Source organism: Oratosquilla oratoria, chromosome 24, assembly GCF_046742065.1.
Source record: "Oratosquilla oratoria isolate Oo_2021 chromosome 24, ASM4674206v1, whole genome shotgun sequence".
In the NCBI taxonomy this organism is placed as follows: Eukaryota; Metazoa; Arthropoda; class Malacostraca; order Stomatopoda; family Squillidae; genus Oratosquilla; species Oratosquilla oratoria.
Genome location: NC_134800.1, coordinates 30,236,290 through 30,251,289, shown reverse-complemented (window position 1 = coordinate 30,251,289; position 15,000 = coordinate 30,236,290). Strand labels below are relative to the sequence as shown.

Sequence of the window (15,000 nt, the reverse complement as noted above, 5' to 3'; positions counted from 1 at the left end):
TATATATATATATATATACATACCAAGCTTTTTCCCTTCTATAAGAGAGGTAGCCAATTCAGAGATACGTACCTATTCCTACTCATTTCACTCCCTAACACCACCCCCTTCACTCATCACATCTCAGCTTCTCATGGCCGAAGGGTTATCCCTCCATCCGTCAACTGCCCTGGGTCAAACGCAATGCAACAAGACAGTACATCCACAGCAAGGCCGCTTCTCTTAATCGGCGTCTCCCCCTCTCTCTGTCCCTTTATGCAGAAAAAGAGAAAACGGCGAGAAATCCCTTTGGGCTGCGTCAAAATATCAATCACAAATAAGAAACCCTACTCCTCTTCCCACTTTTCTTTGCATAACAGTATCATCCATACGCAGTCATTCTCCACTCATCCTTATCTCCTGTCTGCCCCCTTCCTTCCTCAACAGACATTCCCCTCTTGTTCAACGCCTACTTCACCCCATCCTGCCATCTCATCTCGGTCGTCCCCTTAAGTTCACTTCCTTCACCTCTGCTTTCCACACCTCTTTCCATAAGTCCAAACGATCCCAATAATTTTTCATCAGGTCTATCTGCCACCTTTTTTTCCATTCCCGATCTTCTCCTCACCTCCTCGTTTCTCATTCTTTCCAACCTAGTAACCACTACCATATATATATACATACATATATATCACAGGTGAGAAATGTAGTAACACATTTATAAATCACAACTAACACCACAGTCGGACGAAAGAAAGAGTTGCGTAAGCGGAACTATATATTTCGATTGCTACCTGCAATCCTCTTCAGTAGTACAAAGTGGCAGGGAGGAGGCTATCTTAAGTAGCAACCTCTTACAAAAGAAAGGGAACACGAGAAAATACAGAACATCACTGCCCCAGCCCTAGTTGACCTGAGGCTGACACGAGGTCGGGTCAGGGGGAGGGGGAGGAAGCTTGTTGACAATATTTTTGGTGATGAATAGTCCTGAAATGATGTCTGGGGTCCATTGACCCTTGGAAATATTCATCGTGGGCAGATAATCAATTAATGTTGATTCCACCATTTTCCTTCTGAACCCACACCCTGATTTGTAAATGAGATCAGATTTCTCCCAGTCCAACCGGTGATTAAATTTATCAACGTGTTGAAACACTGCTGAATTTATTTGGCCATATCTAATCGACCTTTTGTGTTCATTTAATCTTGTCGGTAGGTCTCTTCCCGTCCGGCCAATGTATGAAAGGTTACAATCTTTACATGGAAGGGAGTAAACACCTTGGATATGTTCTTCCTTCAACCTCTGGTGAACATTAACAACTTTTTTATTAATAGTATTAGGGTAGTTATGAATTAAATTTACTTTCTCTTTGGGAAGAAACTTGGACAATTGACTGATGAACACAAAAGGTCGATTAGATATGGCCAAATAAATTCAGCAGTGTTTCAACACGTTGATAAATTTAATCACCGGTTGGACTGGGAGAAATCTGATCTCATTTACAAATCAGGGTGTGGGTTCAGAAGGAAAATGGTGGAATCAACATTAATTGATTATCTGCCCACGATGAATATTTCCAAGGGTCAATGGACCCAAGACATCATTTCAGGACTATTCATCACCAAAAATATTGTCAACAAGCTTCCTCCCTCTCCCCCTGACCCGACCTCGTGTCAGCCTCAGGTCAACTAGGGCTGGGGCAGTGATGTACTGTATTTTCTCGTGTTCCCTTTCTTTTGTAAGAGGTTGCTACTTAAGATAGCCTCCTCCCTGCCACTTTGTACTACTGAAGAGGATTGCAGGTAGCAATCGAAATATATAGTTCCGCTTACGCAACTCTTTCTTTCGTCCGACTGTGGTGTTAGTTGTGATACATATATATATATATATATATATATATATATATATATATATATGTATATACATATATATATAAATATATATATATATGTATATATTACAAAGGATTACAAAGGTCGGATGTGAACAAATATAATAATGATAAATAAATAAGTAAAAATGTAAATAATATAAATGATAATAAAATAAATAAATACACAGGTAAAATGAAATAACAAACAAACAGGTAAATAGTAAATAATAATAAATGGACAGATAAATAGTAATAAATAATAATCAAATAAATAATAATAAACAGACAAACAATAACAAGCAAATAAACAAATAATATAAAATGAATGGAAGGCATTACAGTATCTTGCTTAGGCGTTTATCTAAACGAATCTTCTTCGAACTGAACTACATTGCACAGCCTCTGCAGGAAGTTTATTCCATTCATTAACTACATGGCTGGGGAAGTTGTTTCTACCCACTTCCAAATTAAATCTATTTCCTGACAGTTTAAGTCCATTGTTTCTTGTCTAATTCTCATTCAGTGTGAGAAGTTTGTCACTTTTGATGTCGCCAATTCCCTTTAGAATCTTAAAGACCTGTATCAAATCACCTATGAGTCTATGCTTTTTTAGGGAAAATAGATTCATATGTTATAGTCGATTTTCATATGATTTTTGATATTTGGAATCAATTTTGTGGCTCGCCGTTATACTTTTCCAATCTGTCAATGTCTTTAATGAGATTCGGTGACCATACGGAAACAGCATATTCCAAATGTGGACGAACTAACGATTTGTTAATATGAGATGGACTTTTGAAATCAAAAGATTGCGCGATCAGTCCTAAATCTTATTTGCTTTCTCAGAGGCTGCTTAGATGATTTCAGATCGTTACTGTTATGTGCATAACCTTGCATTTACTTGTGTTAAATTTCATTAGCAACTTTTCACACCATTGCTGTAGTTTATCTACATCTTGAATATCTAATTGGTTTAGGTGATCATTTGCCATTCCGCACAGTTTTGTATCATCAGCAAATTTGGAGACATTAGATTTCAGTCCGTGGTCTATATAATTTATATATACTATGAATAGATGTGGCCTAAGAACGGAATCCTGAGGAACTCCACTCATAAAAAATTTCCATCTAAAAATTTTGCCATTTAGAACAACTCTCTGTTTCCGATCGTTTAACCAATTACTAGTCCAACTTAATAGGCTACCACTTATTCCGTGCGAAGCTAACTTAGTAAATAGTCTCTCGTGGGGGACGGTGTCAAAAGCTTTTGCAAAGCATAGGTATATTAAATCGATATTATTTCTGTTGTCATAGTTCAATATGACTGTGTTGTAGAGTTCGAGTAAATCACGCAAGAACTTTTCCGTCTGAATCCATGCTATCATTTATCAAACAGTTACTTTGTAAATGGTGTTCGACAGCACCTCTGATGATAGTTTTCACAATTTTTCCTACGATTGAAATCAAGCTTATAGGCCTGTGATTATTTGGTTTCTTTAAGTCACCTTTTTTGAATATGGGAGTAACGTTAGCTAGCTTCCATTTTCTTGGGACATCTCCGGATATGATGGATTTCTTGAAAATAATTTCTATACACCTTTTATTTTTTTCTTTTGTTATACTTACCGCAGTAAGTTCACCCTAGACTTTTCACAGGTTTCAGTTTGGAGTTCACTTTGAGGTATTTCGTTTACGAATACTGAGTTAAAAGAGTTGCTTAAAATATCACACATTCCTTCATTTGAATATTCAAGTTGACTGTCAGCAGATAATAGTGGGAATATCAGATAATTTTTTCGTGGAAGGTAAGTTAAAAGTTGAGGATAGATGGAGAAAGAGGAAAAGTACAGAAGGAGGGAGGTGCTTAAAATAAACTGCTTAAATAAGAAATAAAAGGAGAAGGAGTATAAGAAGAAGCTGAGAGAGGAATAGGAAGGACTGAAAGATAGAGTAGAACTAGGAGTGGAGGAGGAATGGGGATGGTTCAAGGAAGGAGTCACAAGGTGTGCAAAGATGATGTGTGGAACAAGGAGGACGGGAATGATTATACTTTTTTTTTTTTTTTTTGCTACCTCCCTGGTAAGGGTAAAAACTCTTTGGTATATGTATGTATGTATAAATATGTGTCTATAAGTATGCACACACACACACACACACACACACACACACACACACACACACACACACACACACACACACATATATATATATATATATATATATATATGTTACGCGTAATGTGGATAATTGCCTAATGTGAACCTTAGGCAGCAAATTGCCTAATGTTTACATTAGGCAAGCAGTTTGCATAAAGTTTACAATTTGTTAACATTAGGCAAAAAATGCCTATTGTTCACATTATGCCGCCCAATTTTGCCCGATGTGAATTGGACTGCCTAATCTAAACAATGAAAATTAATCGAACAGACAACCTAATCTAAACAATGAAAATTAATCGAACAGACAACCCACAGAAGCTACAAAGAATGCAATTTAAAGAATTCCAATGTATTTGAACACATGCAAAACACAATGAAAACAATTCGCCAGTTTGTTTTCAATCATAAAATTCTAATCACAAATTTTTACATGATCTGCCTGGGTGACCGCGCGAGTTGCACTTGAGCTTTCTTCTAAGGCAGCCGCACCGTTGTGAAGTACACCGTGTCGTACACTGGCACTTTACATAGCCTTGCCCACCAGTGCCTCTTGCTGTCGCAGTTCTGATCGATAGGCAGAAATCGGGAACCTCTTCAGGCTTTATTAGGGGCTGTTTGATTGCACATAGATCAGCTGCTGTAAATGTTGTCCCAATAATCCCCTCCCGACAACCTATAGTGTGAAGTTCATCATTTTTCTTAAGGACGACCACTAACAGATTTTTAGGATCTATTGGACCGCGATCGACATCCGGAACCCTCAGCGTAGCACACTGACCAACAGGCAATGGTTTGAGCAGGCATTTGCCGCGTCTTGTCATCCGTGTTCCTGTCTTGGATTGTCCTAGAGTAGCTGAAACACGGATCTTTTGGAAATTCGTAGCTACTGTTTCTGTCTCTGCATCTGCTTCTGTCACTGACCTTGTCTCTGCTCCTGCTACTGCCCCTGTCTCTGCTTCTACTTCTGTCTCTGCTTGATGGTGGCAAACAGTAAAAGAAACAAGCATTTTAAGAACAATGAGAGCAGGTGTGTGCTCTCCGCTGCTGTGGCTGCCAGACAGCCGGCCAGCCGGCTCAGCGCCGCGACCGGTCATTGGATAAAACACACGCACAAACTACACCATTCGTCAGCTGGCGCGGCCTCGTCATTCAGTCAACATTAGGCAAAATACCCTTGCCTAATATGAAAATCTTGCTTAAAGTGAACATTAGGCAAGTGTTTTGCCTATTGTGAACATTGCGCAAATTAAGTTGCCTAATGTACACATTAGGCAATTTTCCTGCCTAATGTTCACATTAGGCAATTATCCACATTATGCGTAACATATAACACACACACACACACACACACACACACACACACACACACACACATATATATATATATATATAGTATATATATATAGTATATATATATATAGTATATATATATAACACATACACACACACACACACACACACAGACACACACACACACACACACACACACATACACACACACACACACACATATATATATATATATATATATATATATATATATATATATATATATATATATGTACACACACACACACACACACACACACACACACACATATATATATATAACCCACTGTCGGAGAAACAAAGTAGAAGCAAAATATCTGTAAATTTTGACCACAACTGTGGTCCTCTTCAGTAGATAAAAACAAAAATAAGATGAAAATTATATATACAGTAAGAATTGTACAAAAAATAGGAACAGGGGAAGGTGGCTTACGTCACATGTCCGAGGTGGGGGGCAGGGGGACTCGAGATAGGTAGTAACAATCTATTTAGTGCATAAGTTGTGATGTAATCTCGTGACCACTGGTCTTTGGAAGTATTAAAATTTGGTAGATGTTTAATAAGAAAATATTCAATTATCTTTCTCGTAAAACTACAATTACATTTATAAATAATTTCCGGGTTGTTCCAATCTATGCGGTGATTCTTTAAGATGTATGGAGGAAGACCGTGGATTTGCTTTATGTATATCTTACAGAGTTTTTGTGTTTTTTTTACTCTGGTATTGAGGTCCCTACCGGTTTGGCCCTAGTAAACGTCATTATAATCTTTACAAGGTATTTCATACAATCCAGGGTTACTATCTACTTTAGGTCTATGATGTATGTTCACTACTTTTTGAATTTTTTTATTAGGATAGTTGAAGACCAATTTAAGTTTTTCTTGTGGTAACATTTTAAATACTTCATCCAATTAGTCATTGTAATGAACTTCAATGCAGTTGTTATCCCAATTGTGTTTGATTTTTGGGGGGGAAGAGTTATTATAATAACTAGTTTTTGCCTTACTAAGGGCTTTTGTCGACAACCATTTTGGGTAACCTAACTTGCTCAGTTGTAGGTTTATTGTTTCTTTTTCTTGATCTAAAAATTGGGCGCTACAAATTCTTAATGCTCTTAAAAAGAGGCCCGAAGCAACACTTAAGTTAACCCTTTTTGGATGATAACTATAAAAGTGTAAGTAGCTACCCGTATGTGTGGACTTTCTGCAGACAGTGAAGGACAATTGTCCCGGACGTTTGATCACTAATATGTCTAGAAATGGGATTTGGTTGTTTTCTTCCCATTCGACTTTAAATTTTATGCTGTGTGACAAAGTATTTAGTTTGATGTAAAAGTCATTAAATGGTCCCCAATTATCATGCCCAAAAGTAAAATTGTCATGGGATGATAGTATTTGTGCATATACTGTATGTTATATATATATATATATATATATATATATATATATATATATATATATAAATTGCCGCATTCTTCGTTCATTGTGCATACTTCCCCGTATACGTAGTTTTAAATACTGACTATTACGCTATATTTTGCTTCCAGGAACTCCTACTTTGGGTAATATTGACACATTCTGTACTCCTCCTCTATCCCCTCTACCAGACATTAATCCTACTGATTCTCCCTATAACACGACTCTCCTGCTTCTCTTCTTGTCTTCACAACCCCTTAATTCTCTTTTGATCTTCCCCTTCCTTTCTCCATCCTTCCTGTACCTTGAACGCCACTTCAGCAGCTTCTTCCACTTAACCTTCGTCCCCTCTGCTCCACTTTCATCCTCCACCTCCACCACATCTCTTGATAACTATATTGATCCGTCGCCTCGGTTCTAGATTGACATATCTTTTTTTTTTTTTTTTTTTTTTTTTTTTTTCCCCGGAATTAATTTTCAGTGACTTGGCCCCTTTTCCAATTTCCGCACCCCCGAAACTTCCTTCGCGGGTACCGGGTCCCTCTTTCCCGTTTACTCCCTTAAGACACGTTTCGCGGGGGAACACAATGCCTGCCCCGCGCGTCAGAAGGACGAAACGCGATTTTAAATTCGAATGAAATCACATTTTTGGGGAAGACCAAGACGGAAGTCAGATTTTTTACGTTTAATGACCCACACACAAGGACTCCAAGGGCAGATACAGGAATCAACACGGTAATGTTATATACACCCACCCACCCACCCACCCACCCACCCACCCACCCACCCACCCACCCACTCACACACTCACACACACACACACACACACACACACACACACACACACATATATATATATACACACGTATATATTTATATATATATAAATACATACATACATACATACATATACCAAGACTTTTTCCCCCATACAAGGGAGGTAGCCAAAAAGGAAAAGGCATAAAATCATTCCCACCCATTCCATCCCTGAATACACTCCGCACCCCTCCACCCTCCCTCTCATCTTAGCACCTCCTGGATGACGGGTCATCCCTGCACCTTGTCCACTGCCCTGGGTCAGAAGCAGTGTCGCACATCCACACCAAGGCCGCTTCATTAAATCGGCGACCCCCCCTCTCCGTCCCCCCATGCATAAAAGGAAAAGATGGGGAGAAATCCCTTCGGGCTGCGTCAAAATTTGCTCACACATACTACCTCACCCCCCATCCCCCCGCCCATTCCACCTCATGCATCACAACATCTTCCATATACAACCATTCTCCATTCATCCCTGTCTTCTGTCCTCTCCCGTCCTTCCTCAACAGACATTCCCCTCTTCCTCAAAGCCCCCTTCACCCCATCCATCCACCTCATCCTAGGACGTCCCTTCATGTTCACTCCCTCCACATCTGCCTTCCATACCTCTTTTACTAGTCTTTCTTCACTCATTCTTTCCATGTGTCCAAACCATCCTAATACTCTTTCATCAACCCTATCTCCCAACTCCCTTTCCACCCCTGTTCTCCTCCTCACCTCCTCATTTCTCACTCTATCTAACCTAGTAACCCCCATCATACTTCTCAAACACATTCAAACTCCTTCTCTCTTCCTCTCTTATGTTCCATGTTTCTGCCCCATACAGTGCTGTTGGCGCAATCACTCCTTCATACAGTCTCCTCTTAGCATCCATTCTCAAATGTCTATTCCTCATTACACTTTTTAATCCACCAAGGCATTTACTCACTTCTCTCAATCTACATTCTACCTCCATCTTCACTCCACCTTTTCCTGCCACATTTGCACTCAAGTATCTAAAAGTATCCACTTCCTCCAGTCGCTCTCCCTTAATGCTCACTTCCAGTCTACTGCCACTTTCACCCCTTGTACATCTCATCACCTTACATTTACCCACATTTATCTTCAGCTTTCTTCTATCACACACTCTCCCAAACTCTGTCACCAACTTCCTCAATCCTTCCTCCGATCCTGCCACAAGCGCAGTGTCGTCCGCAAACAACAGCTGGCTCACCTCCCACTTTTCTCCATTTTCTTTAACCATCTCCAGTCCCTGACCCACTACCCTTGCATTTATCTCTCGCACTACCCCATCCATGTATAAGTTGAACAGCCAGGGCGACATAACGCATCCTTGACGAAGTCCCACCTTTACCTCGAACCACTCACTCTCTCCATTTCTAATCCTGACACAAGCTCTACTACTCTCATAAAAACTCTTGACAGCTCCTAGAAGCTTTCCTCCTATCCCGTATATCCGCAAAACCTCCCACAGTGCCTTTCTGTCTACCTTGTCGTAAGCCTTTTCCAGATCCATAAAGGCCCAAAAAACATCCTTCCCCTTTCCTATAGCTTTCTCACATATCTGTCTTACCACAAAAATCTGATCTACACAACCTCTACCCGTCCTAAATCCACACTGTTACTCACCAATTACTCCCTCTGTTCCTCTCCTAATCCTCTCAATCAAGATCCTCCCATAAGCCTTCCCAACTACATTTAACAAGCAGCCCTCTGAAACTACTAAAGTGGAACTATACAGGCACTCCTCCAGAAATGAAAACAAGTGTACCAGTATTATCAACAATAGAATAATAGGTAATAAATGATAAAACAAAATGGAATGAGAAGTATACATAATACACTACATAAATATCAATATCAAATATGCCTCTCTCTTTCTCTTTCTCTCCCTGTAGTAATATCCTACGGACCGGAAAACGAGTGCTGGTCACGTTTAAATTCTAGTCTCCTTCCGTTGTGCTATATCTTCCTTGAATCTCTCCTTCACCACAATTACAACTCGACCCCTTTGGTGTGATATTGTCCACATGGACAGAAGCTCTGATTATTTCCGACTAAAATCTGTATATTCTATCGCGTGCTAGCGAAGACTCAGGTCTTTTGTAAAGGAACCCGGACAACTACTGCGCTCTGCAGCGAGGCCTAGCTCCTGGCGAACTGGAGGAGGAGGAGGAGGTTTCAAGAACCATCACCTTCAAAGACCAAAAGACTCTCGAGGTCGTACTAGAAGAGGTTTCCAACTTCAAGATCTTCATGACGTCACGCTCTGTGACGTCACGCCACGACGTCATTTTTTTTATTTTTTTATTTTTTTATCTCTGTTGGTAAAAATGGCTTGGCAGAATTGCCATTCATGTCCCCAAAGGCGTTGGCTGACCCTAAGGCGCTCGCTGAACGGAACGCCTTTAGTGCGGCGACTTCCGTGACCTTGGGGGGGAAAGACAACTTAAACGCACACATACATGCTGTACTTACGACACACACACACACACACACACACACACACACACACACACACACACACACACACACACACACACACACACACAGCCCAGGGCTGAAATAATTTCAGTATCGCTGCGCTGGGGGTCGTTACCCCAACTCTCGTGGGGGGGGAGTTGTGTGTGTGTACGTATAAGGTCACAGTATTACCCATAGATCGGTCATATGAGAGAGAGAGAGAGAGAGAGAGAGAGAGAGAGAGAGAGAGAGAGAGAGAGAGAGAGAGAGAGAGAGAGAGAGAGATTATAAATCATAATGTGCACACACCAAGTTCAATTTTACATAAAAAAGAAACGTTTGAATCAGAAAGAAAGAAACTTAGAAGAAGATGCAGAAAGAAGAAGAAGAGGAGAAAAGAGAGAAACAAGAGGAAGAAGTAAAGGAGAAGGAAGATGAGGAGGAAGAGGAGCGTGAAATGATGAAATAAGACGAGAAAGAAGAAAGGAGAGGGGAAAAAGAAAATCCAAAGGGTTTCCTTTAAGCTGACTTAACTCCTCTGGTGAAAGTCACGAAAGAAAAAGAATCAGAGAATAAATAGCTGCGTACGGCAGGAAGTACTCAACCTCGGCTGAACCCACTGTCCTATCTTCGTGGACAGCTCGGACAGAAGGCAAACACGACAGCCGTAGAGATAATCCTTTCTACTAACAAGGCAGCAATGCAGCTTATTGTGTCACATGACAAGAGTCAGACGACATCTCTTTAATCGATAGAATAATGTGCAGAAACATCTTTGTTGACCATATCCCGTGAAACACCTCGCCCCCTTACCTTTCTGTAATTCTTTTAATATAGATTCAAAGTACTTAACAAATCGTCGTAGCCCCTGTGGCCTAATGGATAAGGCATTGGCCTCCTAAGCCAGGGATTGTGGGTTCGAATCCCACCAGGGGTAAGCAAGCACTTTTGCCTGAAGGCTGAAGATGCTGCTGCCGCTGCTGCTGTCCTTGGCGATGTGACGTCATATCGCTTTTATCAAAAAGCGATAATTTTCATTTGAAGGTCCAGATTTTGTTTTGTTTTGTTATTTCAATTAATTATTGTTGATTCAGGCTAGGTTTTACTAGATTTATTCTATTCTTATTTATCTAGTAAAGATGACAGTATCGCAGGTCGCATGTGGTGTACGGTTGTGGCGGAATCTTGTCCAGAAACCGCCATAGTGTCCGAACGTGGCGGATTCTGCAAAAAATCCGCCATAACCGTTCCAGTGGCCCTCTGGGTGGAACGTTGGGAAATCGGGGTTGGGGAGACATGTGGTGCTTTCTGAAGCAATTTTCGCCAAACCTCTGTATACAAAAGGATAAGAAATGCATTATTTAGGAAAATCCGACCAATATTTTTAATCACCTTTTCTAACGCAATGGCACATTTTTCGATCGTATTCAAAAGTATATTTCAGACATTTATAAGTACGCACCGTTTCTTAACCTAACAACCTACCTAGCCTTCAGTTAAGCTAACCTAGTGTAACTTAATCTTACCTAACCTCAGGAGCCAAAATCATAAAAAATATATATATTCTAAAATGTTTTTCGAGGCAAATGTAATTGTGCCATACAATCCAGAACTTGTGAAAACGATCGTTCACCCTTTGGAAATGCATGTATAGATTGCGTTCAAGGAGTGCAATAAACCTTTTACCTTTTTTCATCTATTTATTTATTTTATAATTATGGTTTGGTTGTATAAATTATGTCAATAAGAGTGTTTTGGGTGGCTAATGAGTGCGCAAATTAAAGAGTTAAATTTTATATTTTGGATACACACAAATTGACACAATCAACAAATGCGTGCACCCTCAACAAGGCCGTCTTCGACACTGACGCCACGCTCTCCTTCGCGCCAAAACAAAGACGCTCATCGCATCTGCGATATCTAATACAAACTAAATTTTATACACAATGTAAATATGGTTATAATAAATAATAAAACAATGAACAATAAATTATACCATGCCAACACAAGAGGCCTTAGAAAGGCAGAAATCAACATAACAAGGAACTCGACGCCAAACCTCGGGTCCAGAAACAACCAAATCACACCGTGTGGGGGTATTTTTAGGTCAGTTATAATTGTACATACATACACATATATACCAAAGGCTCTTTCCTCCTTACAAGGGAGGTAGTAAAAAAACAAAGGCATAAAATTCACTCTCACCTATTCCATCCCCACATACTCCATTCCCATTCACCCCCTCCCCCTCTCTTATCATTCCTGTATCTCGCCCATTGCCCTGGGTCATAAGCAGTGTAGCATGACACAACACAAACACAGCAAGGCCGCGTCATTTAATCAGTGACCCCCCCCCTCTCCGGCCCCTCATGCAGAAAAAGAGAAGATGGCGAGAAATCCCTTCGGGGTGCGACGAATTATCATTCACGCATACTCCCTCGTCCCCCTACTCTCCACCCACTCCCTTTCATGCATCACAACATCATCCATACACAACCATCCTCCATTCACCCTATCTTCTGTCCTCTCTCGTCCTTCCTCAACAGACATTCCCCTCCTTCCCAATGCCCCTTTTATACCATCCATCCATCTCATCCTTGGTCGCCCCCCTCATGTTCGCTCTTTCCACCTCTGCCTTCCACACCTCTTTTACTAATCTTTTTCACTCATTCTTTCCATGTGTCCAAACCATCCCAATACTTTTTTTTATTAACCCTATCTCCCAACTCCCTTTCCATCCCCGTTCTCCTCCTCATCTTCTCGTTTCTCACTATATCCAGTCTAATAACCCCTATTATACTTCTTAGGCACCTCATCTCAAACACATTTAAACTTTTCTCTTTCTCTCATATATTTCATGTTTCTGCCTCATACAGTGCTCCTCTTAGCATCCATTACCAAATGTATATTTCTCCTTAAACTTTTTAATCCCCCAAGGCATTTACTTGCTTCTCTCAATCTATATTCTACCCCCACCTCCACTGCTCCCTTTCTTGTCACATTCGTACCCAAGTATCTAAAACTATCCACTTCCTCCAGTTTCTTTCCCCTAATACTCATTTCCAGTTTGCTGCCACTTTCTCCCCTTGTACATCTCATCATCTTACATTTGCCCACATCTATCAACTTCCTTCTTTCACACACCTTCAAAAACTCTGTCACTAACTTCCTTAATCCCTCCTCTGATCCTGCCACAAGCGCAGTGTCGTCAGCAGACAACTGGCTTATCTCCCACTTTTCTCCTTTCTTTAACCATCTCCAATCCCTGCCCCACCACCCTTGCGTTTGCCTCTTGCACCACCCCACCCATGTATAAATTGAACCGCCAAGGGGGCATATAACACATCCTTGGTGAAGGCCTACATTTACCTCAAACCACTCACTCCATTTCTAATTCTAACACAGGCTCTAATACTCTTGCAAAAACTCTTGACTGCATGTAATAGGTTGCGTTGAAGGGGTGCAATAAACCTTTTGTATTTTTCATCTATTTTTGATAAAAAAAGTGTTTCTTGGTGTATCCTGTTATGCTGATGTTGAGCCTTAATTCTATGGATTTTGCTGAAAAGTTACTGTGTTCTAGTAGTGGATCCTAGGGGGGTGAGGGGCTGAAGCCCCCACTACAATTTGTTCTTTCATTATCTCATTGTAGAGGTCAAGAAACGTGTTTTGTGTACACCGGTACGTGGCAGAAATTAGTGATAGAGTGGCGGAATTTTTTCCAGCATTTAATAAAACACCAGTGAGAATAGATGGAGGGATATATATTCAGCATAGTATTGAGAGTAAATCTTTAAGAATGTGAGATTAAGTATTACTTTTGCCCAATATTTTGAAAGAAATTGAATCAAGTGAGAACATATACTTCAACTTACATTCAAAATCATCGTATTCATGCTACGGAGTACATCTGTTTAAAAGTATCACCTATCTTTAAAAGTATCACCTATTTTACGAAATTATCAATGATCATTTATCGCTACGACAAAGATTCCTACAATTAGATAGCAAAGATTTCCCCGCGATCGATGGAATAATCTTGCTAAATTGATCTTATGTTAGCTACGTCAGACGTAATCTGTTATCACTTTGTTCTGAGATGTTGAATTTCAAACGCAAAAACTCTTATGAAGTTCACTTATATTCACTATATTCACAATATCATATTTGAAATATGAATTTGAATGTATTTAAATGTAAGATCATATTCTGATTTTTGATGACGTGTGTTCAGCATTCCTAAAACCATAAAAAAATGACCAGATTTCAGTTATTTTGCAACTTTAAATGTGCTATTTTTTAAGGGAGTGCTTGGTTTGTTTATATATATATATATATATATATATATATATATATATATATATATATATATATATATATATATATATGTATATATATGTGTATATATTTATAATATATATATATAATACATATACAAATATATATATATATATATGTATATGTATATATGTATATATATATATATGTATATGTGTATATGTATATATATATATATATACATATATATATGTATATATACACACACACATTAGAGTATGCAGCGACATTGTGGTCCCCCAGTACCAAAAAGAATATAAAGAAAATAGAAAGAATCCAAAGAGCAGCTACAAAAATGGCACCTGCACTTGCAAACCTATCATACGAAGAGAGATTGGCTAAACTGGAGTTACCGACACTGGAGCAAAGAAGAGAGAGAGGTGACCTATTGACCATCTACAGAATCATGAAAGGCACAGAGGTACTCGATAGTGAGAACTTACTTAACTGGGACAAAAGAAACACAAGAGGACATGGAAAGAAAATAAAAAAACATAGCTATAGAAGAGAACTGAAGAAAAACAGTTTTCCTCATAGAGTTTTGGACATTTGGAACAAACTGGACAATGAAATAGTATGCGCAAAAAACCATTCATGAGTTTAAAAACAAACTAGACACTGCAAGA

General features: G+C 39.5%; 1 protein-coding gene and 1 non-coding gene across 2 annotated transcripts in view; one reads left to right on the top strand and one right to left on the bottom strand.

Moving 5' to 3' along the window:
- LOC143038529 (protein-L-histidine N-pros-methyltransferase-like) overlaps window positions 1-15,000 on the bottom strand; it is a 173,557-nt gene that overhangs the window by 88,223 nt on the left and 70,334 nt on the right. The window lies entirely within an intron of this gene.
- On the top strand, window positions 10,901-10,973 carry TRNAR-CCU (transfer RNA arginine (anticodon CCU)). The gene has a single exon. It is a non-coding gene; the product is annotated as a tRNA-Arg (tRNA).